Below are 22,317 nucleotides of genomic sequence, written 5' to 3'. Positions count from 1 at the left end.
TGTCCTGGAAGTCCCCTCTCATCTGAATTTCCCTGCTGCCATTGAAGGGTAAGTTTCCAACCTGCCATGTTGTCATTCAGATTCTCGTGAAGGTGTGGGGTTTTTGGGTTTGTTTTTCACCCTTTGGGATCCAGGAGGGTTTGAGGTGAGGCAGCAGAAGCGTCTCAGTTTACCCAAAGCAGTGTGACAGTCCCAGCAATGGCAAGGGTGCCACTGGGAATGCAGACAAGGGTGTCACTATGATGAATGGGGTAATTAATACGCAATTAATGTTCTTCAGAGCATGGCTCCAGCTTTTCTCCCAGCCAGGCACTCAGCGCTGATCTGCTTTCTCTGGTGATCCAGGCTCAGAGCAGCTTGGAATGATGGAGATGATGTTTCCAGATCTCCCCTTGATGCCACCAGGATGCAGCTCTGCACTGGCACTAAAGCAGGGAGTCTGCTTTAGAGGGAAGGAAATTCCAGGGTGAGTTTTTCACTAATTGCTGGGATTTGAAAGGATTCTGTGGATTGTCCTTGAAATGTGTGCTCTGAAATGGCCTCTTTTGGCAGCTTCTCCATTCCCATCCCAAACTCCCTGAAAGCTGGCCCAGGTGCAAATACTCTACCTGGCACCACAAATTGACGTTTCCCTGGCCTGCAGCATTGTTCCCAGCTCATCCTTCTGCCTCTTTCCTCTCCTGGCTCAGCCTGGAGTTTTCCATGCCCACCTGCACTCCCTCGTAGCCCCATTGTCCATCTCTCCTGGGTGGGCTCTCTCAGTTACATCAGAGTCCACCAAGATGCTGTACTGATGTCTAGACCTGAGTAAGAAGCGCATTTCCCATTTCAGGGAAAAATTATGGAGTTTAATTTAAATGTATTTTTTGTCCTGACATGTCCCTGTGAAACCATTAAAATTTGTTTACATATTTTGACTTGATTTTGGCATTTAAAGCAATTGGATTAGAAGAGAAACTTCTAAGTGAAAAGTGTTTTAGAATTAATATCAAAGTGTTCCATGCCCTCAAAATAATGAAACATGATGTTTTGATGTTGTCAAAACACTCGGGTAATTTTTTGTTTAGAAACAAGAACGTGTTGGCATTGACATGCCCAGGTGAGTTGTTCCTTTTGCAGAAAATCAACGTTCTGATGGAAAATCCCGAGGGAGCTCAGGTAAGAGCAGCCAAACCTTGCTCACTTGTGTAATAACATCCCTTTCACTCCTCAGCCTCAGGGCTTGTGCTCTAAGAGCAGTCCCAGGGGCTGGTAATTAATTGGCGTAGCTAATTCAGGGATGGAGAGGGAATATGACAGCAAAACAGGAATAATCTGCAATGTTTGTGAGGGAGGGAGTAGTCATGGGTTGCTGAAGAACCCAAGTACCTTAGAGGACATCATTGTTCTAATGAAGTGTAATAAAAATAAATGAATGTGGTAAAAATGCTGAACCGTTCAAGAGGAGGCAGAAGGTTCCACAGCTCGGACACGGTGGAGGTAATTTTGCATTTTGTCATAGACTGATGGAAACAGGAGAGAAATGAAACCTTTAAAGAGCAAAGGAGAGGAAAAGGGATGTGTGAGATTGCAAGGAACCTCACCCCTGACAGCACAGACACACGTGTGTCACCTGAGCTCGGAGATTTGGGATCAGGACTGGTTTGGTCTGTCTCTGTTTATGAAGGTGCATCTCTGGGGAGCTCCCATGGCTGATCTTTGGCATTCCTACCCCTCCATGGAGAGATTCTGCCTCAGGAAAATGCTCCTCTGGGTGCTGGGCTGAACTGGATGCAGGCTGGGCACAGCCATGAGTGGAGGTGACTCAGGACAGTGTTGGAGGTCCAGCCATGTCACCATGACACACTCCTCCAATATTTGTGCCAGCTGTGCTCTTTTCTGGCAGCAAACTTGTGGTTTCATTCCCAGATCATGGGGAAGAACCTCCAGCATCCCCTCAGTTGGGAGCAGAGCTTTCCTGAGGAGCCCTGGGCAGAAGGACTTGTGGGTGTGGGGGATGAGGAGCTCAGCGTGACCCAGCTCTGCTCACTGGGACAGAACCCCCTGTGCTGGGCTGATCCCAGGGTGGGCAGCAGGGAAGAGACTGGGACTGTGCCCCTCTGCCCTGCTCAGGTGAGACCCCACCTGCAGAGCTGCCCCAGCCCTGGAATCTGGAGCACCAGAAGGGTGTTGGAGTTGCTGGAGTGAGTCCATGGGAGGTCACAGAGCTGCTCCAAAGGCTGGAGTCCCTCTGCTCTGGAGCCAGGCTGGGAGAGCTGGGGATGTTCACCTGGAGAAGGGAAGGATCCAGGGAGAGCTCAGAGCCCCTTCCAGTGCCTGAAGGGGCTCCAGGAGAGCTGGAGAGGGACTTGGGACAAGGGATGGAGGGGCAGGACAAGGGGTAATGGCTTCAAACAGAAAGAGGGGAGATTTATCTTAGATATACAGAAGAAATTCTTCTCTGTGAGGGTGCTGAGGCCCTGGGCACAGGGTGCCCAGAGAAGCTGTGGCTGCTCCTGGACCTCTGGAAGTGTCCAAGGCCAGGCTGGAGGGGGCTTGGAGCAACCTGGGATAGTGGAAGGTGTCCCTGCCCATGGCAGGAATGGAATGAGATGGGCTTTGAGGTCCCTCCCAACCCAAACACTTTTGGGATCCTGTGATTCATTCTGTAATTCCGTGATCGATTTCATGAACCCCACCTGAGCTCCCTCTTCCAAAGTGAGAATTCTTCAGCTTTGGAGGGGTCAAGATTTCAAGTCAAGGCCCCCAATTCTTTTTCCTCTGTTTTGCCCACCCAGCAGAATTCCAGGCTGGGGAAATTGTTGGAGCTGTGGTTTTAACATGACAGCAGTGACGAGAGGGCGAATGATGTTTCTGTCAGTGCACTGAAGGCCATTGTGCACTATTGATTTTTGTATTTGTTTGGTTTTTGTGGGTGTTTTTTGTAGCAGAACACTCCATTCAAAGGAGTGTAAAACACTCCATTAAATATTAATGCTTTCCCCCACTTCTTTCCTCTGTGGACACATCTCCTTCTGTTTTCCCAGGTCCCCATCCTGCTGGACAGCTGGAGGATGTTCCCACCAAATGATCAGCAGGTCGAGGATGCTGCATAAAACACTCAGCAGTGCCCCTTTAACGTGGAAGCAACTTGACTTTTATTGCCAGTGCTGAAAGCATCTACAAATGTAGATTTAGCATCAGCCTCCAGGCTTAAGATACAGCTGTTATATTTTCCTTTCTTCCTTTAACTTTTTTTTTCTCCCTCTCCTTTGCACTAATGTAATGCTTATTTAGGAACTACAGCCATCTGTGGTTGCTAGGGATGGCACTGTTAAATTTGCTGTTGCTTTCTTTCCCCTGGTTTGATGAGGCTCTCAGTGCACAGAGAATTCCCCAGGACAGCAGAGACTTGCTTTGATTGCTTTTTTTTTTTTTGAAACATCCCAAAGACATTGTTCAGAGGGCTCTGTCTGTGCTGGGAAAAGGTGGTCAGCTGGAGAGCTGAGATCCTGCCTTGTTGTGGGTTAATGAGGTGAGATTATGAAGAACCAGGCAGCAGAAGAAGTTGATGAAATTAGAGGGGATGGCAAATAAAAAAGGGAGGGAAGGAGGAAGGGCTGGGACCAGAGCTCTTCCTGTTGCTCACAGCAGCCTGTGGTTAATGGTGAGAGGATTCACATGGGAATTGGGGCACTTGCAGCACTCAAGGGAATTTTTTAGTGTTTTTCCAGTGAAATGCTGTGCCTGACAGATGGACAGGGATCTGTCCTGAGTGCAGCTGGGCACAGCCCTGCACAGCAGGATGGATGTGAGGTGCTGCCAGCAGGGACTTGGCTCTTTGTGTCAGCAAAGACAAAGTTGGATTCTGCCTGTTGTGTCCCCAAGTTGCCTTCAAATGCCTCGTGCTCACCCTTGTGAGCAAAGGTAAATCTTAAAAATTGCTATAAAGAGGAAGGAAAATATCTCTCCTTTGGGCAAAGCCCTGTAGACCGAGCTGCTCTAGATGTCCTACGAGTGATTTACCTTTTAATCTCCATCTCTTTGATTTTGTTTTGTGTTCTTTCTGTCACCTGCTCCTTTAGATTGTCCTCTGTGGGAACCACAGCTCCTTTTTCCACTCTGGAGCCCCTTCCCTGTGGATTGCCCTTTCCATGGGAAGGTTAATAACCAGTTTATCAGAAAATACTCTTGCCTCTTATGGAAAATCAGAGGGGAGGTGCTGCTTTTTGGTCTATAGGAGCTGGGATGGGTTGTGTTTGATCAGAAATCCTTTGGCTGCATCTCCCTGGGTAGCCAGGCCCATTCCTTGCCCCTGTCCATACTTGTCCTGCAAGGCAGGTTGGCTCCAGGCTGTTTGAAATGGCTTTGCCATTTCAGGATGGGATGAGGTGTTCAAAGTGGTGATTTTTCCTTTTTTTTAATTTTTTTTTCCCAGTTCAAAGCCAGGGCAGGGACTGCTGCAGCCGTGAGGGGGGAGTTGGTGGAGTCCCAGGTGTCAGGAAAACCAGTTTATGTCTCCAGGCTGCCTGAAGGTCCCTGTGTGCCTGAGGTCCCAGACTCACAGGAAGCTCCTTAGCTGTCTCCAGGACTGTTGGTTCTCCACCCTTCAAACCCAGGCAGTCCAGAGCCTGGATCACATTCCAAACCAGCCCCTGGATGTCCCAGGGCCTGCTGGGCACCCTGAGATGCAGGTGAGGATGGGAACCTGCTCTGCTGAAGGCACAGTGATGAGCCTGGCACCATGGTCCTGCAGCTGTCAGCATGATGAATGAGTGTTGTGTTTTATTTCCTGCTTTATCAAATACTAATTATGTAGATGATAATTCTCAGCATCACGGTTCCTTTTGGCTCATTTGTTTTTCACCCTCCAGAGCAAGAATAGGGGGTTTTTCCATCTCCCCCCCCTTCTCATTCTTGAAATTCTGCTTTAATTGCTTCTCTTTGGCTTTTGCTTAAGGTTTGCTGCTCCGAACAGGTCAATGTATTGATCCTGCACTTTGATAAGGTCAGCAGAGATCAGCTGTGACATTTCCAGGAGATTTGCTCCTCCCCTAATGGGCTTAGTCATCAAAGAGTTTTCCAGGGGACAGGGCAGGGGAGAGATTGGATTTCAGCTCTTACATATGTTTATTTGGGCATGTTCTGAGTAGTGGGATCACTTGACAGACTAAAGGATGTGCTGTGCAGGTTATGAACTCTGCCTCTGGTACCCACCATCGTCACTAAATGTCACAGAAACTCTGTGTGACTGGGAGAGGTGGCACCACCAAAGGGCACAGAGCAAGGGGACCCCCACAAACCCTGGCTGTGGCAGCTCCAGCCAAGCCCTTCTATGACCATTCAGAGGAAGGTGAGGAGATAACAAAAGGAACAAGCAAGCAACATCTGCTGGGCCAGATGAGCCTGGGGGAGGAAAATAAATCAACAAATTCCTTCCTGAGCTCTTGGGGAGTGAGGCTGGACTGCAGCTTCATGGGGAGTGCAAGGCTGAGCAGCAGATTACCCAGAATTTCCTGTTCTTGTCATGGCTGAGGGGACAAGGAAGGGAGCAGGGGCATGGAGGGATTCCCTGGGCCTTCCAGCCCCACTCCCCCTGCTCCTGTCTCCCAGGAGCTGGATGACAGCCTGCTTGTAAGGGAGTTATCTACCCCAGCAGTGTCCAAGGAGGAGGATCCACACCCTCCAGTGTCCCTCCCTGCTGGGAAACTGCACTACATTTTGGAATTTATCTGACCTGAGCTTCCAGGCATTGAATCTCATCATCTTCTTGTCAAAACCCTGGGAAGTCCCCTGCCAGCCAGGATATTTCCATGTTGATGCCTAGACATTTTGGGGATTATTTTAAAGCAACACTTTGGCAAACTGAGGAAGCTGAACTGAGTTCAGACTTTTTGCAGCTCTCAGCTGTGTGTGTGGAATCCTTTTAAATGCTCTCCAAGGCCTCCCCTCCCTGTGTGGACACCCCACATCTCCTGGAAAAGCTCTAAAAGCCCAGAGCTGTGCTGTGCTCTGCACAAGGGCTCTCACAGCCTCTAAAATGCTGGAGGGGGTTGTTTTTTGATATAAAGTCATGCAAATGTGGGTGAAATGGGAGAAAATGGAGGGTAAGAGAAGAAGAAAATGCAAATGTCCAGTGAAAGCCTGGTTCCTGTCCCTGCTTGGATGAATATTCACTTACTCCAGGGACAGCATCTTTAGTCCTGCTGCAGTTGGTGCTTTCTGAGGTAATCTCTCACATTGGAAGAAGCTGTCATTTGCATTCCTGGTTTCCAGAGGTGTTATCTTGCACTGCCTTGCATCAGACTACATTTTTGCAGGGTGATGCACCTCAAAAGCAGACAAGAGGGGGTGAGCAGCTTGTGGCCGAGTGACTGTGTCTGGCTGAGCAAAACAAACACCCCCTGTGCTGTCACCCTCTCCAGCCACGTGGGGATGTTCATCCTCCTGAATCCCTGCCTGGCCACACGGATCAAGGGGCCCTCGATTGGGGTAGATCTTGTTGACACTTGATAGGAAAAGCTGAGAAAAGTGTATTTAGTGGGTCTGTAAGGGGCCATGAGTCCTGCCCTTGTAGGTGGGCTCATTTAACCCACACTGTGACCTGCCCTGTTCTCATGGTTACTTACTTGTGACCTCCCCTTCTGCTGTCTATAAACATTCCCAGAGAAGAGAATCACTCCAGCAAATGGTGGATAAAATGCTGAATGATGTGGACAGAGAGCAGAGGACTGGAATTGATCTAAACTGCCTGCATGTCCCTCCAGATTCTGGAGCAAAAGCCTTTTTCTGGGTATTTTCAGGTGGTGAAGTGAGGCCATAAAGATTTCAGGGTGTCCCAGGCAATGACAGGGTGATTCAATCAAGCTCTCTTATCAGATTCTCTCTGTCCTGCTTGTCTTCCCCTTTCCCTTGTCCATCTCTTCTCTGTGGAGAATGCTGGATTGGCATTGCTCAGATGGGCAGCTCAGCCTTTAGCAGAGTAAGCAGATTCAGAACTATGAGGTAACTAAAAATTTCAGCTGTTTAATGAAGCCTGTGGCCCCCAGATCCTTCCCTGTGCAGCCCTGCACAGCCCAGGACAGTTACCATATGTTTATTTCCTATCCTCTGCACTCAGGATTCTTCTTCCTGGAGGATTTCCAAGGTGTCAGCCTCTGAAATGCTCCTGGCTCTGCTCTTGGAAGCACAAGGGAGACAGACAAGTGCCAATCCAGGCCCACAGAGGGAGGCTGAGGGTAAGTCACTCATTACAGTCACTTCAACTGGGTTTTTCCCACCTGGGCCTGAATTACCTCAAGAAATAGAAGAGTTCTTTGCTGTTCTGGCTGTGGTCCCATCCCTCTCCCTGCAAATCCTGAGTAACCCAGCAGAGGTGGAGCAGAATGGAGCAGATTCCTTGCAATCAGGGATGTCACCACAGCCTGCAGATGGTTTGGGTCCTGTGCCACACTCAGGTTAATATTTTCAAACACTGTTTTCAGGAAAGAAGCAATGCCTTCAGTCATACTTAAGTAAGTTCAAAGACTGGGGATGAATTCCTTAAGCCTTGGAGTGGATGGAGAAGGACAGTGGGGTCCTCAGAAGTGGATTTGAGATGTAGGGTTATTCCTGTTTCTGTCCTGGGGTGTTGTGAGAGTTAGGGCAGTCACAGGGCTCCCAGCACTCAGATGTTCAGTCACCTTGGTGTCACCCTCTGTGTGGGCTGTGAGGTCCCCTTGAGGACCTTCCCTGTGCCCCTGGATGCTGTGGCATGGCATGAGCTGATTGGAGGTGGGCTTGCAGAGAGCAAAGTGCAGGATGGGCTTTGGAAAGCCTTGGAAAGCAGTTCAGGATGGGCTTTGGAAAGCCTTGGAAAGCAATTCAGAATGGGCTTTGGAAACCTTTGGGACACTGGTTTGGGGCTGGGTGTCAGCAGGGCTGCTCACATCCCCCTGCCAAAAAACATCTGCAGGCAGCTGGGATCTGCTTCTTTTCCCATTCTTTTCTCCCACCCTGCTGCTCCTGTTCAGCTCCTGCACTGCACAAACCCCCTCTGGGTTTGTGTCCTTCAAACCCTTCCCGTTAAACACTTAGTCATCACTTAGCTAAACTACTATATACAAATATAGCTCTTTTGATCTTCCTACGTAAATCAATACCTGCTGTCCTTTCATCTTCATAGGGCCTTTCTCTGAGCTCTCTCCAATTTACTCTCTTTAAAATGGAGTCATCTCTCCAGCCTGATTCTCCCCAATTTTCACGTTTCCTGAAGCCCCCACACCTGCAGGAAATCCTGGTGGCTCCCTGCCACCTCCACTGCCTGCAAGTGGTAAAAGTGCTTTGTACAGAGCATCTGTTGCCCCCTTGGATTGCTGTGGATCCTCCTCAGCTTGCTCTGGAAGTGAAGAAGCCCAAGGAACTGGGAAAAGCCCAGTCTCAACACTCTGTGCCATTCTGGGCTGAAGGAAAGTTGTCCCACTTGGGTTATGGACAGGAATTCCTGCAGTCATTGGTGGCTGCAGAGGTGAGCCCAGCGTTGTCTGTAACAATACAGAAAATGCCCAGGGAAGCTGTGGCTGCCCCACTTCCCCTTGGAAGTGTCCCAGGCCAGCTTGAACAGGACTTGGAGCCACCTGGGACAGTGGAAGGTGTCCCTGCCCATGGCAGGGGGTGGGACTGGATGAGCTTTAGGGTCCCTTCCAGCCCAAACCATCCTGGGATTCTGTGAACAATGGGATGTAGGCACAAAGAAGCCCAGGATGAAGGAAGGGAAATGAGCTGCAAGCAGCAGCTATTTATCCCTTCAGAGTAGGGGATGTGGGCATCCCTTCCCTGCCTGGAGCCAGCCCTGCCTGGCTGCCCCTGGGCTCTGGTGGAAGGCTTCAGCCAGGCTTCACAGGAATCCAGACCCGGGACACGGATCCAAGGCACACGTGGGGCACTGGCATTGTCATTCCTGTGGCAGGGATGGATTGGCTCCCCCAGCTGCCTGGCTGGAGCTGTGGGAGCAGCAGGAGTGTCCTGCTGAGGTGGGAAGGGAGGTGATCCTGGGCCGTGATTTAGTGCAGGTGTCACAGCCTGAGCCCGGCTCACACTTCATCCCAAGTGCTTGGGCTGTTGGTTATGTTACAGTTGGTAAATAAAACTGTCAGAGAAATGGGCTGGAGCATGTGATCGTGGCTTTAGGGCAAGAATTAAGTCTCTCTGTAGGATTTGAAGAGGTCATTGTGCAATTCCTTCCCCTCTCCTTACCTCCAGATAGGCTGGGACCATTCCACCTCTGGACTGGGAACGCTGGGAAAGTCATTAAAGTCATTACAGTAAAAAGCCTTCTCTCTCCCCCCTTCAAATGAAAGGTTTATAATAGCAATAAACCCTTGATTTTAGCATCTCGTTATGGGTCAAATAAAAGCTGGTCAGGAGCAGGAGACAGAATCTCATGCCTCTGCTCGTCCCCTCTGGATAAATGTAGTATTGCTGCCATGGGCCATATAACTTAATTAGCCACTTTTCTCTGCTGTTCCTCAGGAAAAATACTTTGCAAAGCCTAGGCAGGCTGTCCGTGTCATATTTCCCATGTTCCTAGAGGTGTTAATGAATTCATTAATCACTTAATGGCAAGGAGGGTCTTTAGGGACCAGCATTGCAATTTACTGCTCCCAGGAGGAAGAGGCTCTGTCACTGATCTAAAGTTTCAGCTCCACTAATTTGTGCCAGCAGAGCCACCGAGCTCCTTTCTGCAGTCCTTGGAGTCTATATGGATCTCCCAGTGGGGGATGGCAGTGACAGGGGTGGGAATTTGCTGGATGGGATCTTGTGCTGAATGATGTCCTGGCTCTGGAGCATCCAGAGAATGAGCAGGGCAAAGGAAACCTCTCCCCACCCTCGTGCTTGTGTTGTTTTCTTTTTTTTTTGCTTTCTTTTCCACTGGGACAGGCTTCCTGAAAAACCACAGGAAAGGCTCCTCTGTGCAATAGGCTTGGAAGTGCATCCTGAGCCTCAGAGGCTTCTGCTGACTTACAGGAAATCCAAACTCTGGCAGCATGGCTGTGTAATGTGGCCTGGGACTGCAGGCTCTGCTGTGAAACGAGTCTGTGAATCTTTTCTAAGTGAAGAGCGTCAGGGGGATGTATTTTGACTGAAGCTGTCAGTTGAGATGTGAATTTGAGTGTTTGCATTTCTGTGCCGCAGAAAATGTTGATTATTTCAGTCTCTCGCCCTTGTTGCAGGAGAGCGGCGGATGCCAAAGTTCCCAACAAAAAGGCTCTTTTGGCTTCCTTCTGATCACACAGCAGAGCAGGGAGGGGAGGAGGTGAACAGAGCCCTCCTCTCTGCTAATTCCCTTCCACCAGCCTGTCATCACTTTGCAATTGCACCTTTTGGAAGGATTTTTTTCTCCCCGCTTTTCTGTTCTCCCGTTTAACTTCTGCTCTGATTTCTCTTTCCATCTTTCCTCTCAGTCTGTTGCCTTCCCAGACTGGGGGCCAAGGGGAGCAGTGGAAGTGTGTAAGACAAGGGGTAGCAGGGCCATGCATGGGGCTGTCCATGTGCAGGCATTTTCTCCCCGTCCCTGATTCCTCCTGGGATTCATTCCCTGCAGTGGGGCTCTTTGTTCAATAGCTGTTGTGAGGATGTGGGAGATGAAAGGCGGGACAGAAGCCACGTGTTGGCCTGGGAGAGGAGAAAGGAGGGAGAGAAAGCAGGAATACAAACCCACTTCATCAGAGCAAACACAAAGGGAGGCAATTTCAATAAATGCCAGATGGTCCAAGTGAACCAGAGCCATGGAGAGCCCTCCATGTCCAACTGTTTGCTTTGGCAGGGAGCCTTCAGCTTTCAAATGAGAGCCTCCCAGGCACCCTCTTCTTTTCCTTGGCTTTCCTCAACCCCTTTGCTCATCCTCTGGACCCCTCCTCCTCCTGCCTTTGATGTCTTTCCTGGCCTCCCATCTCCTGCTGCTGCCCATGGCTCAGGTTGCCCCTCAGATGCTGATGTGTGGAAGAGTGAAGGTGTTCCCTGTGTGCCTGGGGATCCAGCCTCATTCCAGCACCACCAGCTGTCCCTGTCCAACAGCAGGCCTCTGGAATGTGGGAGCTGGACACACGGCCAGGCAGACAGCCTGCATCCTGCTGGGATAGTGGGAGGGCACCTGCACACGGTGGAGGGAAGACCTCTCCCAACACAATCCTTGGGGTGCCCGAGTTCTGGGGTTGAATGAAGGAACACTGGTGATCTTGGGGGTCTTTTCCAACCTTAATGATTCCACGAGCATGAACTTCTTCCTTCTCTCCTCAGCAGCCTGGGTTGGCCTGTGTTTTGTTTTGGCCAGAATTCCTGCAGGATCCTTGCAAACAGAGCGGGGAGGGACTCGGGGTGGTTCAACTTGAACATCACCACCTGAGATGTTGCTCCAGACACTGTAACATCCCAGGAGAGCCCTGGAACACCACAGGAGGAGAGATCCAGCCACCAAGGGGCTCTTTTGTTCTTGCTCTACATTCAAAACATTTGTTATTCCAAATTGCCTTCTGCACATTCTATGACAATTGTGAGTGGTGTTTGCCATGTCATCTCCACAGCTCCTAACAAGACTGCCATCATTATTCCAGTCATCAGCAGAATGTCCCAAAAGGGGCTGCTTTTGTGCTCTCCAAACTCTCATGCTCCATCTTTCCTACAGGGGATATTGTTGGCTTGAACCTGAGGAGAGAAGGGGGAGTGGAGATACCAGGGAGAGGAATTGGTTGGAGGGATGCTGGTGCCAGGATCAGAGCACTGTGCTCAGGGATGCTGCTCATGGAGTATCAGCAGAAATTAGAGGAAAAACACCATTTCCCCATGAGTTTGGGGTGTCTTAGCTCTGCTCCTGGCAGCACAGTCTGAGACCTCTCCCTTCAATCCATCTCCTTGGACCTGAGGAGCTGCTTTTGCCTGATGATGGGGATCCATGGATGAGGAGGAAAGGCTGGAATTCAGCTGGGAGTGCAGGGATGAGCAGCCCTAGTGGGAACCAGGTGTCAGAAATTCTGGATACACTGTGTTTCTCCCACTCCATGCATGATGGTGCCCACCTCAGCAGCAGCTGGAAGCCTCAGCAGAAATTCTGGAGCCACCAGGTCTCCCTTGATAAACAAAAGACAGATAGGTAAGTTATGTCTTTCTGTAAAAATATTTTTAATGTGCCTTCCCCCCCAACATCTGGAAACACTGAAAATTTGGAAATTTGTTCAGATTTCCCTTATTTCATGGGTGGGATGTAGGAGGGGAATTGTACTCCCTCAAAAATCCTGCTTTACCTCAATGCCCGATGTTCAGCTTTCCTAAGGAAAATGTTGAACTTTGTATTTCAAACCCCACATCCATTTCTCTGGAAATTTCACCAAAGTCTTGACAGACTTTATTAAGACAGAATTTTACTTAAGCTCAGTACTAGGTTTCATTCAAACCCAAATGATTGTTTTCCTCTTTTTAAGAAAGATGAAATAAGAGAAAAGTATTTCTGTATTTTCTTTTTTCCTCCTGTTTTTGGAAACCTTGGGGAATCAGAACTCTCTAGCTCCCTAGGAGATTCCAGAGGGAAGGACTTACTGTCTTGGAATATAAAAGAATGTACAGATACCAGAAAAAAAAAAAGTTTGAGTTTTTTCCCCAAAATATTGGGGTTTTGAAGCACAGTGCAAAAATTGTCCCATTCTCCCAAGGTCTGGCTTCTCAGTGTTTAAAACCAAGTTACAGCTTTGCAGAACAACCACGTTCTTGGTACTTTTAACTACAGATTCACATTGATCGTCCTTGTTTTTTATAGGAAGCTGGGGAAAATTTATTTATGGGCATATTTTCCTCCTTTCTAAATGCAAATTATTAATTCAAGTGAAGAAGTGTAATTGTTTCCTGATATTAGATATTTTTAGGTGTGCTCACATCTGAATGCTAGCAAGGAGGCCTTTTTCCATTACCCTTTGGAAAGAAAAACAAATTTCAATGGGATTGTATTTGTTGAATACTGATTAAAGGAACTGAACAGAATTTCAAGTTTCCATGGGAAATAAGGTATCAAATGTGACTTGGTGAGTGAAACTATTGCCTGAGTCTTAGAAGTTTATCATCAGATTAAATCATAGTCATGATAAAAGACAACTTGTAATGCAGATGATGGAATAATGTTCTTTATCAGGAAAAAGGAATTTCTTGTTTTCTCCCAAACTTGGAATACAGCAGGAGTAGTAACAGACACACAGAATGAATGGCCCAAATCAGCTACAAAAAAAAGTCATCTGTGTATATCCAATTACCCCAAAACGTGAGATTTAAATTATTAAGGGTTGTCCTTCAATTTTGAGCAGAAAAGTGATTTCTGTGGAAGTCCCATTGTCCCTGGAGCTGGTGCTACAGACACAAAATCAGGTTAATTTGGGTGATCCCACAGGCCAGATCCACAAATTCTTGGTCCAGCCCTTCAAGTTGTTCAGGTTTGTGATGTTGATTTTGGGATCTGTGGTTGCCACCCAGCAGACTTATCCTGCCCTGGGCCACCTTCCCTTGTGTGTGACCCAACCTGGGTTCTGGCACCTCCCAGCTGGATTTGGGCTCCCTGGGTGCCATTAACTCCCACAGCCCAATTCCACAGCCACCACAGCCATCAGTGATCTCCTGGTGGCTGAAACTCTCAGTCAGGGTGGTGACAATGATGGGAGTGGGGAAAAGAGGGAAGCTGTGAGTAATATCTGCAGTGGATCCATAGGAAGGGTTGGTTGGAGGGAATGCAGCAAACTGCAGTGCTCTGGTGATGCACTTCAGCCTCCAGAAAGCTCAAATTGATCATTGGTGCAAGGAGTCCAGCTCCTGAATTGAATAAATCCTACTATAGATGATCATATTTATCTTGGACTGGGGTGGGGTGAACTTGTGTCCCTGGCTGGACAACAGGCTGCTCCCAAGGCCACTAGCACTGCCCTCCTGAGAGAAAACACAGTGAAAGGCTTGTGGGTTGAGATAAGAACAAGGAGAGATCACTCACCAGCTGCCATCATGGGCAAACCAGACTCGAGCTGGGGACATTAATTGAATTTATTGCCCTTCAAATCAACCCCCAGTGCTCAAAAGGAGACAAGACCACTGGGGAATTTTGTCTGTGTGTAGAGACCCTCCACTGCTCTCCTGAATGGTCCCTGGCAGGAAAACCTGGGCAGACCCTCTGAAGGTGGTTGGACTTGGTGACTTCAGTGTCCTGTGCCCACCCAGGACAGAGACACTGCTAAGGAATGATGCTGAGCTCAACAAGACAGAGATGGGACAAGGAGAGGGATTGAGACTGGGCCTGGGAGCTGCTGCTGCTCTTGTTTATGCTGAGTCTCTCTGTGGGGGTTGTTCTCCAGTTTGTCTCAGCACGATGAGAGGCCTTTAAGTGAGAAGCTGTGGTTTACAGAGTCAACAGATTTAAGCAGGCTACGAATATTAATTATTAATTACTGTTGGAGAGTGCTATCCATTAGATTGGTGAAGTAGTTAACAGCTCTGCCTCGTGCTCCCTGCAGACACGCTCTCGCTGTCAGATTTCTCCCCCCGACCAAGACCCCAGAGCTAGAATTAGGCCAGAAACTATTTTCCAGTCGAGTGGCTTTTAATGGGCTCTCCAGACGTGTTCTCTGCATCCTGTGAGTGACTGGGATCCGTGGAGAGCACAGTCACTGGGATTGATTCATTCTTTAAGCTGTGTTAGGGGTTTAACTAAGTGGGGCTTGGTGCTGCTGGAGGTTGGGGCTGTTCTCCAGGAGCACCCACTAATTACCCACAGCCCAGGGCAAGGGTCTGCTCTGGAGAAGCCCATTTGCAGGACTCCTGAAGGGAGCTGTTTTTCTGATGAGAAGCATGGTGCTGGTCTTTTCTGGGTCATCTCTTGTAGAAAAAGTGTCTTCTCAGGGGCTCAGAATGTTCCTGGGACCCCTCAGCTGTGGCAGAATGAACCAAGTAGTGTGTGGTGATGACATTGAAGGTTTGGAGATGGTGCCACATCCCAGCTCTCTGCAGATGCTCAGAAGATGTTTGAATGTCTCCTACAGCTTTTAAAGTCATTGAGGTACTGGTTTATTGCTTCCTTCCTGGGATGTGACACAGCAGCACATCCTCCCTTGGGGACACCTTCTTGTCATCTGAAGCTTCCTTCATGTGAAGGGAACTTGCCATGGGAGAGGAGTGCCACGAGGGAAGGACTTTGGCATGACATTGGGAAGTCTTCTGGTGGCTTTAAGTGTATGGCTGAGGCTGGGCTGGTGCTGTCTTAGAGGAAGAGTGGAAAAGACACTCCAAAATTACAAATAGGCCCACAGAAAGCTTTGAGTCTTCTCTGGCAGCCTCACCACATTCTACAGAGCTGTGTGAGGAGCTTGGACCTGCTTCCCAATTCTCCCTCCCTTCCTTCCTTCCTTCCTTTCCCCATGATTCAGGCCACAGGGCTGGGGCTGAGCTCTGCATGTGGGAGCCAACCAAAGGATGAGCCATGAGCTTCCAGCTCTTGAACTGTTTGGCTTCCTCCACCTCCAGGGACAGAAATTTGGGATAAAACACAATTCTTATGGGAATCACCCAGGCAGCAACAAAAAGGGCAGTGCAGAGGAGGCTCCCCCTGCCAGAGGCAGGAATATTGTGATCCGTGAGGAGCTGACTTGTTTCCAAACACCTTGCACGCTTTGTTCGTGCTCTGTATTAAATAGCCGGCAGAATTTAATTCCTCTGGGAAAAAACCCCAAACAAAACAGGCTCCCCTCCCCCCGAGCGCAGCCGTGCTGTAATTGGGCTGTGACAAACGTCTCCCGAGCTGGCAAAGGGGGATGCTTGGAATTCTGACGTTCCCTCTGTCTCGGCAGACAGTTTGGCAGGGAGAGTCACAGCTGGGTGATTCCAGCTCCCCCAAGCCGGGGCTTTTTGAGGGAAAACGCTGACAGATCCGCAGGAACAGCGAGCAGGACTCTCATAATTTATTTTTAATGCCGCGCTGTCTTTAACCGTGCAATTTCCTCCAGGGTGTTTGCTTTGAGATTGCGGGATAATTACATCGCAGAAACCAGGCTAATTACAGTTAACAGCCTGAAAAAAGTGAGGGCCCCCATTTCCCACCCCCTCCCAGCTTTTCCCACCATCGTTCCCCGCCACTGCTGGGAATGATGCTCCGCTTTGAGCATCACCGGGAGGGATGCTCGCTTCCCGTGCCGGCCCCACGGATCGGGGCTGGGTGGAACCGTGCAGCCCCTGCCAGGACCGCGATGGAGAGCCCGAATAGCGGGGAGGTCAGCCGGGCTGCGGGAGGGACCAGGAGGAGGCGCTGGGGAAGGTTGGTCCGTGGTCAGTGTGTCAGTGCCCTCTGTTGGGACCAGCCCGCTCAGCAAAGTGCTCTGCTGGGAAGGATGCGAGTGGAAGAAATGCTGGATTTTCCAAGCCTCAGCAAACTGGACCTAAATGCAGCACTGTGCAGTGCAGGCAGTTGTCACCTGTGTGTTTTCTGCCTCCATCCATCCAGCAGTGTGCAATGGGTGCAGCGATCTCCTCGTGTGTTTTCTCCCTCTTATCCATCCCCATTATCACCTTCAATGACTCGATGACAGGCCAGGCATGAAGGGAGTGTTGGCATTCCCTTGGGCTGGGATTGAGGTGAGGATCCTCTGGCCAGGCCTTCCACTGCCTTCCCTTTGAAAGATCCTTCCCCCTGCTGCCTTTTATTCTGCATTTAACACAGGCATTTGAGGCGGGGGGGGGGGGGTGGACATGTAAGTGTGGTGAGCTGTGGCTTTTGCAGGGTAGTTAATGCCTTTATTTTAGCCCAAATGGTGGGTAAAAAAGTGCCTCCAAAAATCTAGCCCAAACCTGACAAATGTGTGGGCTTGGGTTCTGGTGAGACAAGAGCAGGGCCTGCTCTGAGAGGTGTACTTGTTTCTGTCTCTATCAGTGGGCTAATAAAAGCTCCTCATGTTTCCTCCAGGACTTTCTGCCATGATTTATGGGTTCAGGCTGGCCCCAGGAGCCTCCTGGGCTGTCAGAGACACAGAGGGGTGGGAGGGATGCTGATTTTAATGGAGGCAGCACAGTCAGAGCTCCCAAGGCAGTAGGGATGTGCTGTCCCCAGCAGCCCAAGGGTGCCTGGCTCTGCTCCAGGTCCTCAGGGTGGTCCTGCAGGGCCTGGCTCTCCTTGCTGAGCTAATCATCCCAGCCCGTGCACTGTCAGAAATCACTCTGAGAGTTTAAAAGGCTCATCCTGCCTTGACCATCAGCTTGCTGGATCACACCATGGTGACCAGTTCCATAGGGAATGACAGCAAAGAGCTCTGGAGCAATGCAGGCCCCCCTTGCCACCCTCAGCTGCTCCCACGTTTGCTCCCCGGGTTTTCACACGATCTGGCCCCTAACTCTGGCAGTCTTAAAAAAGAATTCATTTTCTCTTCTGGGATTCCCCATCAGGGATTAATTTAATGGTTTCTTTTTCTTTCCCATTGTTTGTTTTTAATGATTAAGGTGATAGCTATAAATTGTTAACAAGTTCTGGTAGAAATGCGATCCCTGGGAACTTCTTTTGCGCTGAATAAAATAACGGGGAGATTGATTTAGCAAAGCCGGTTGGGTTGCTGTGTCTTCAAAGATTATCTTGGTTCTGCATGAAAGGCCAGATTTCTGAGCAGTATTTCGGCCTAACTAAAGTCAGGTGCTTAAGCACCTTCAAAATAAGAGAAGCCTCTGTCTGTGGGGAGCGATAATATTGTGTGTTAAACCAGCCAGTGTATTAGAACTTCCTTTTTTTGGCTGGGCGATTTTTTCAGGTGAATCCTTTCCTCTGGCAAAGAGCTGAGCTGGCACAGAGGGATTGTTTGATGGAAAAAGCCCTTTCTCTGCTGGGAACAGCCCATTTCCCTGGAGGCCCCTGGGGCTGGCGAGGGTTGATGCTGGTGACATCTCCATGGGGTGCTTGGTCTGAGGGCCGTGGCTTTGCACAGATCAGAACCTGCAGGGTTACCTTGGCTCTTTTGTCTTTGCTTTCCTTGTGCTGAGTGTTTGCTGAGCTCCAAAGCATTTACTCCTGGCAATTATTCTGATGAGACAGGGGGTTATTTGAAAACTGCGAACGGAGGTTTCTGGGGAGATGTCTTCAAAGGCTGATCTCCTTTCAATGGAGGTTGTAATTGTTTAATGATTTTCTATATGGTTTTCTGTGTGGGCTGCTGCAGGACAGGCAGGGCTGGTTTGTCAGCAGAGAACATCTGCTCGTGCTTCACCCTCTCTTCCCCTGGAAGGCTGGTCAGCTGCCTCCTGAGCAATACTGGAGATTTCTGATTTCTATTTCCCTTGGCTTTCCTGCTCTGCCTCAGACCCAAACCTCAAACTTGTCATGTTATTTTTTCCAATTAAATCAGCTGTCTTTCCCACACACCTTGGCTCTGGCATCCTTGGGCTGCATGATGCTGCTTTAACAACCAGAGCTGGGCTGGAGCAGGACCAGCAGGTCCTGCCCTCTTCTACTGCAGCTGATGAAACATCTTGTCCCTCTCCAAAGCTGAAAAACCATTCCTATTGCATTGTCTATCCCCTAATTCCTCGGACAGCCAGAAGCCTTATTCTACTTTCGCACCTAAATTTATTAATGAGTGAGTGGTGACCTTTTGCTGATGTTCTTTCACCTTGAGCGGCACTTTCCCTTCCTTCATGTTAAACCTCCTGGTACATGGAAAGAGAACAATTTTATCACCTCTTCCCCTTCATTTTCTTACACTAACAAGTCAGGTTTTCCCAGCAGCTGCCTCTTGCAAAAGGCCACCTTTACTCTGATGAGCCTTGGAGGCAGCTCCAGGCTGAGCTCACCAGCCCAGACCCCAGTTTTGGGACAAATGCCATGCAGTGTCACCAGACAGGGTACAGCAGCTCTTTGCCCACCCAAGGCAGGTGTTTAATGGGGCTTCTTGCTGCACCACTGTGTTTGAGGAATGGGATTTTAAAAGGCTTGATCCCAGTTGAAATTCCCATTGATTGCTGAGGTGTGTGTCCTGGACTTAATAAATCTTGTGGCTCAGTGCCAGGAGTGGTGAACTCCTCTTGACAGGATAAATCCCGTGCCAAGGGCGTTGATGTGTGTGATGGAGAGCAGAGGGCAGCAGGAGTTCAGAGGAGGTGGTGCAAGTGTGCTACCAGGGATGGGGCCCCTTCTCCTGTTCCGTTTGCTTTTCTCAAGGAATAAAGAGCACACCAAAATTGCTATTTTTTTTTTTTTAAGAGATAACAAGGCAAAATTGTCCTCTTAGCGCCGTGGAACAATCCTGAGCAGGCAGAGGGATCTGGGACACAGCTGGCACTGTGGTTGGAGTCAGAGGGCTCTGAGTCCTTTCACAGAGGTGGGAAGGCAGGGAGTGAGTGATCCTGAGCAGCACAGGAGGATTCTGATTCAGGATCACTGCAAGGTGTCCCTGCTCATGCCAGGGGCCTTGGGCTAGATGGCCTTTAAAGGTCACTTCAACCCAAACCATTCCACAATTCTGTGCTCCTTCCTTCCAGCCACGACACATGGTGCTGGGAACTGTGCTCGAGTCCTGGGGCTGGCTGGAGATCAACCAGAGATCCTGTCTGCTGGAAACACAATCCTCCTGCTTCCTAATCCGAGCCCCATAACATAAAGCAGATGTAAAGGGCTAGCAGGGATCAGGAAATCTTTTGTGTGTGAGGTGGAGGCAACGCTGCGTGCCCGAGGAACCTGTGAGAAGGGAAATCGGGATATCCCTGGGGCAGGAGAGACCTGGCTCGGCGGGGGAAGGGCCACTACGCCTGCTGTAAAGCCTGACCTGGCTTTCTGGAGCAGTCCTGGGTTACACGGTGTCTGCAGCCCGTCCTAGAGCATGTGCACGGTCGGCGGGATGCTGTGCCTGGCGTTCCCATCCCCAGCTCGGCGCCGTGGAGGTCCCTTCTGCCTGCATCCCTCCCGCGGCGCCGAGCTGCGAGTCGCTAAACAAAGCCAGGGAAAATCAGGCACAAGCTGTGCAATTTGCAGATGATCTGTGTACCTGCTAGCTCCGAACAGATGTTTTCCTTCGCGTGACCATTTGTGAGCTGCTTCCCTGTCACAGGCTGCGGTAGCAGCGGTGCTCGGGAGTGAGTGATATCTTACACCTGCACGGAGCGGCGTTCCTGCCATAAACCTGCTTTGCAATTCCAGAAATCTCCCATTACAGAGTTTTATACCCAGCGCAAACAACGGCGAAATAAGGCTGTTTAGTATTTTTGACAGAGGCTTTAGAAAGAAGCGCTGGAAGATAAGAACTGCGGGAGCTGGATGGGATCTGTGTAACTCGGTCTCCTCTCCGAGGAGCGGGTGCTGCAAAGGGAAGAGCAGCAGAAGGCAAGAACCTGCCTCGTGTTAGAGCTGCTCATCATCTCCTCTAGCTGGAGGTGGCCTGCAATATTAATATCCCTTTCAGCAGAGATGTTGGTATTTAGCTGGCGTAACTCCGGCTATTCTTGTTATCCACGCACATTCCTGCTTCCTCTCTGAAATGTCACGGATTCTTGGCCACCATAACTTCCCGTGGAAGTCAGCTCCAGGCTTTAACTCTGCCTTGAGCAAAGCCCGGGTTTCCTGCTGCAGGGCTGTGCCAGGGGAGTGTCAGCAGCACAGAATCGCTGCCTCAGTCATTGTAGGGGGCACTCTGAGCAGCACAGCTTAACTAGAGCAGGCTTGGCTTGAGCTTGGCTTTTCCGAGAGGGCTCTAAGGATAAAAGGACAGCAATTCCTTATATCCCAGGCAGGTTGGCAGGTGTATGGGAATGTGATATCCCCCTCTGGGTTGCTCACAAGGGGAAGGAGAGTCTGTCTGGGAGAGGCTGTTGGTTTTTCCTGGCTCCTTCCGAGCTCAGCCAGTGGATCTTCAGACAGGTGTTTGGAATAAATGTGCAGCAAAAAGCAAAAGGAGCCAGGAAGAGCCTAGTGCTGAAGAGAGGAATTCTGCAGGGTGTTTTTTCCTGGGATGTGCACTCTCCAAAACAAGCAAAGTCTTTAGGAAGCTCTGGCATAGAGGGATGGGTGCCCCTCTGTGATGGGAGGAGGATTCTGTTCCCAGGACCAGCGCTTGCCTGGCTGCAGTGTGGCCACAAACCCTGGGACGCCCTGCTCAGCCCCTGTGGAGACAGACAGCACTAAACCCCGGGGCTGGCTCTGGGAAATCTGTTGCTCTGTGCTTTTTGCACTGAATTCCCAGGTGGGTTTACCTGCAGAGATCAGTGGGAGCCTGGATTCCCTGCGGGCGCCGCGGGAACGTCTGTCGGGAACGGCTGCTTGCCATCTGCTGCGGGCTGGGAGTGGGGAGCAGGGCACCCTGGCAGGCTTGGGAGCTGCCTTCAGGCACAGCATCCTCCACAAGCATCAGGACCAGGCCTCTTGCCTCACCAGAATAGGAAATTTTTTGCTCCAATTGAGAAAAACCTGTGTGCGTGGTCCAGGTTTGTTGTGCTGCCCAACAGTGGGAACTTGGTTTGGTGGGGCAGAGTGGATGCGGGGAGTGGGGGGCATCCTTATCCTCCCAACTCAAGGTTCCTCTTCCTTCCCAGTGGGAAGAGCTCTGCTCCCACAATAAGCTACTGGAGGTTTAGGGTGGCACCAGCTCTTTGGGGAGAGTGGAGGTGAGAGATGTGGGGTTTGAGGTGAGTATCAGTGCTGACTGGGGATGTGTGGGGTGGCAGGAGCTGCAGTTACAGGTGTCTTGCTTGAGGTATCCAGGGATAATAGACTTCCAAAAGACAGGAAAAAACAGCAGAGAGAATGGAAAGGCAAAGAGTGTCCCATGCCACACATTAAAGGCAAACAGGCATTTTCCCATGTGGACCTTCGAAAAGCTGGGATAAAAGAAAAGCCAAAAATGTCATCTGAGATGTAGCTCTAAACGAGGGGATTTTCCCAGTCAGCTCAAATCTCCTGTCCCTCTCACTGGAAGGGGCCCGAGGCACCAAGCACTATTTAACTTGGAAATCTGGGAAAAGTGGGGCCTTGGCCCCGGGGCACTGACTCTGCCAGGGTGACCCCCCTTTTGCTTGGTGTGCAGAGGGAAATATTTCTTTCTTTCCTTGCCTGGTTGTCAAATTCATGCCCAGCCCACCGACAAATCCATCTCTTCAGAGATCAATTACAGTGTCTGGCTGCCAAGCCTGGAAAACCAATTAACTCCCCAAAATTTTTTTTCCTGTTTTAAAGAAGAAAAAAAGGGAAGGGGGAGAGGGAGAGAGACAGAGAGAAACACATTGAAGCGGGGGCATAAATCACCTGGAAAACATTCCAAACATTAAAATAAACAAGGACGAATTCCAGCTTCATTTGTCTCTTTTGGAGATTCTGTCACT

General features: G+C 49.9%; 1 long non-coding RNA gene across 1 annotated transcript in view; it reads left to right on the top strand.

The window, feature by feature from the left end:
* Window positions 1–3,853: 3,853 nt before the first annotated feature.
* LOC143694867 (uncharacterized) overlaps window positions 3,854–22,317 on the top strand; it is a 32,492-nt gene continuing 14,028 nt past the window's right edge. Inside the window, exons 1-2 of the long non-coding RNA XR_013183598.1 lie at window positions 3,854–4,673; window positions 7,100–7,217. This is a non-coding gene — a long non-coding RNA (uncharacterized LOC143694867). The remainder of the gene's footprint in view (window positions 4,674–7,099; window positions 7,218–22,317) is intronic.

Source organism: Agelaius phoeniceus, chromosome 10 (genome assembly GCF_051311805.1).
Source record: "Agelaius phoeniceus isolate bAgePho1 chromosome 10, bAgePho1.hap1, whole genome shotgun sequence".
Classification (NCBI taxonomy): domain Eukaryota; kingdom Metazoa; phylum Chordata; class Aves; order Passeriformes; family Icteridae; genus Agelaius; species Agelaius phoeniceus.
The sequence above is the reverse complement of the archived record's forward strand: the minus strand, read 5'-3'. Positions and strand labels throughout refer to the sequence as shown.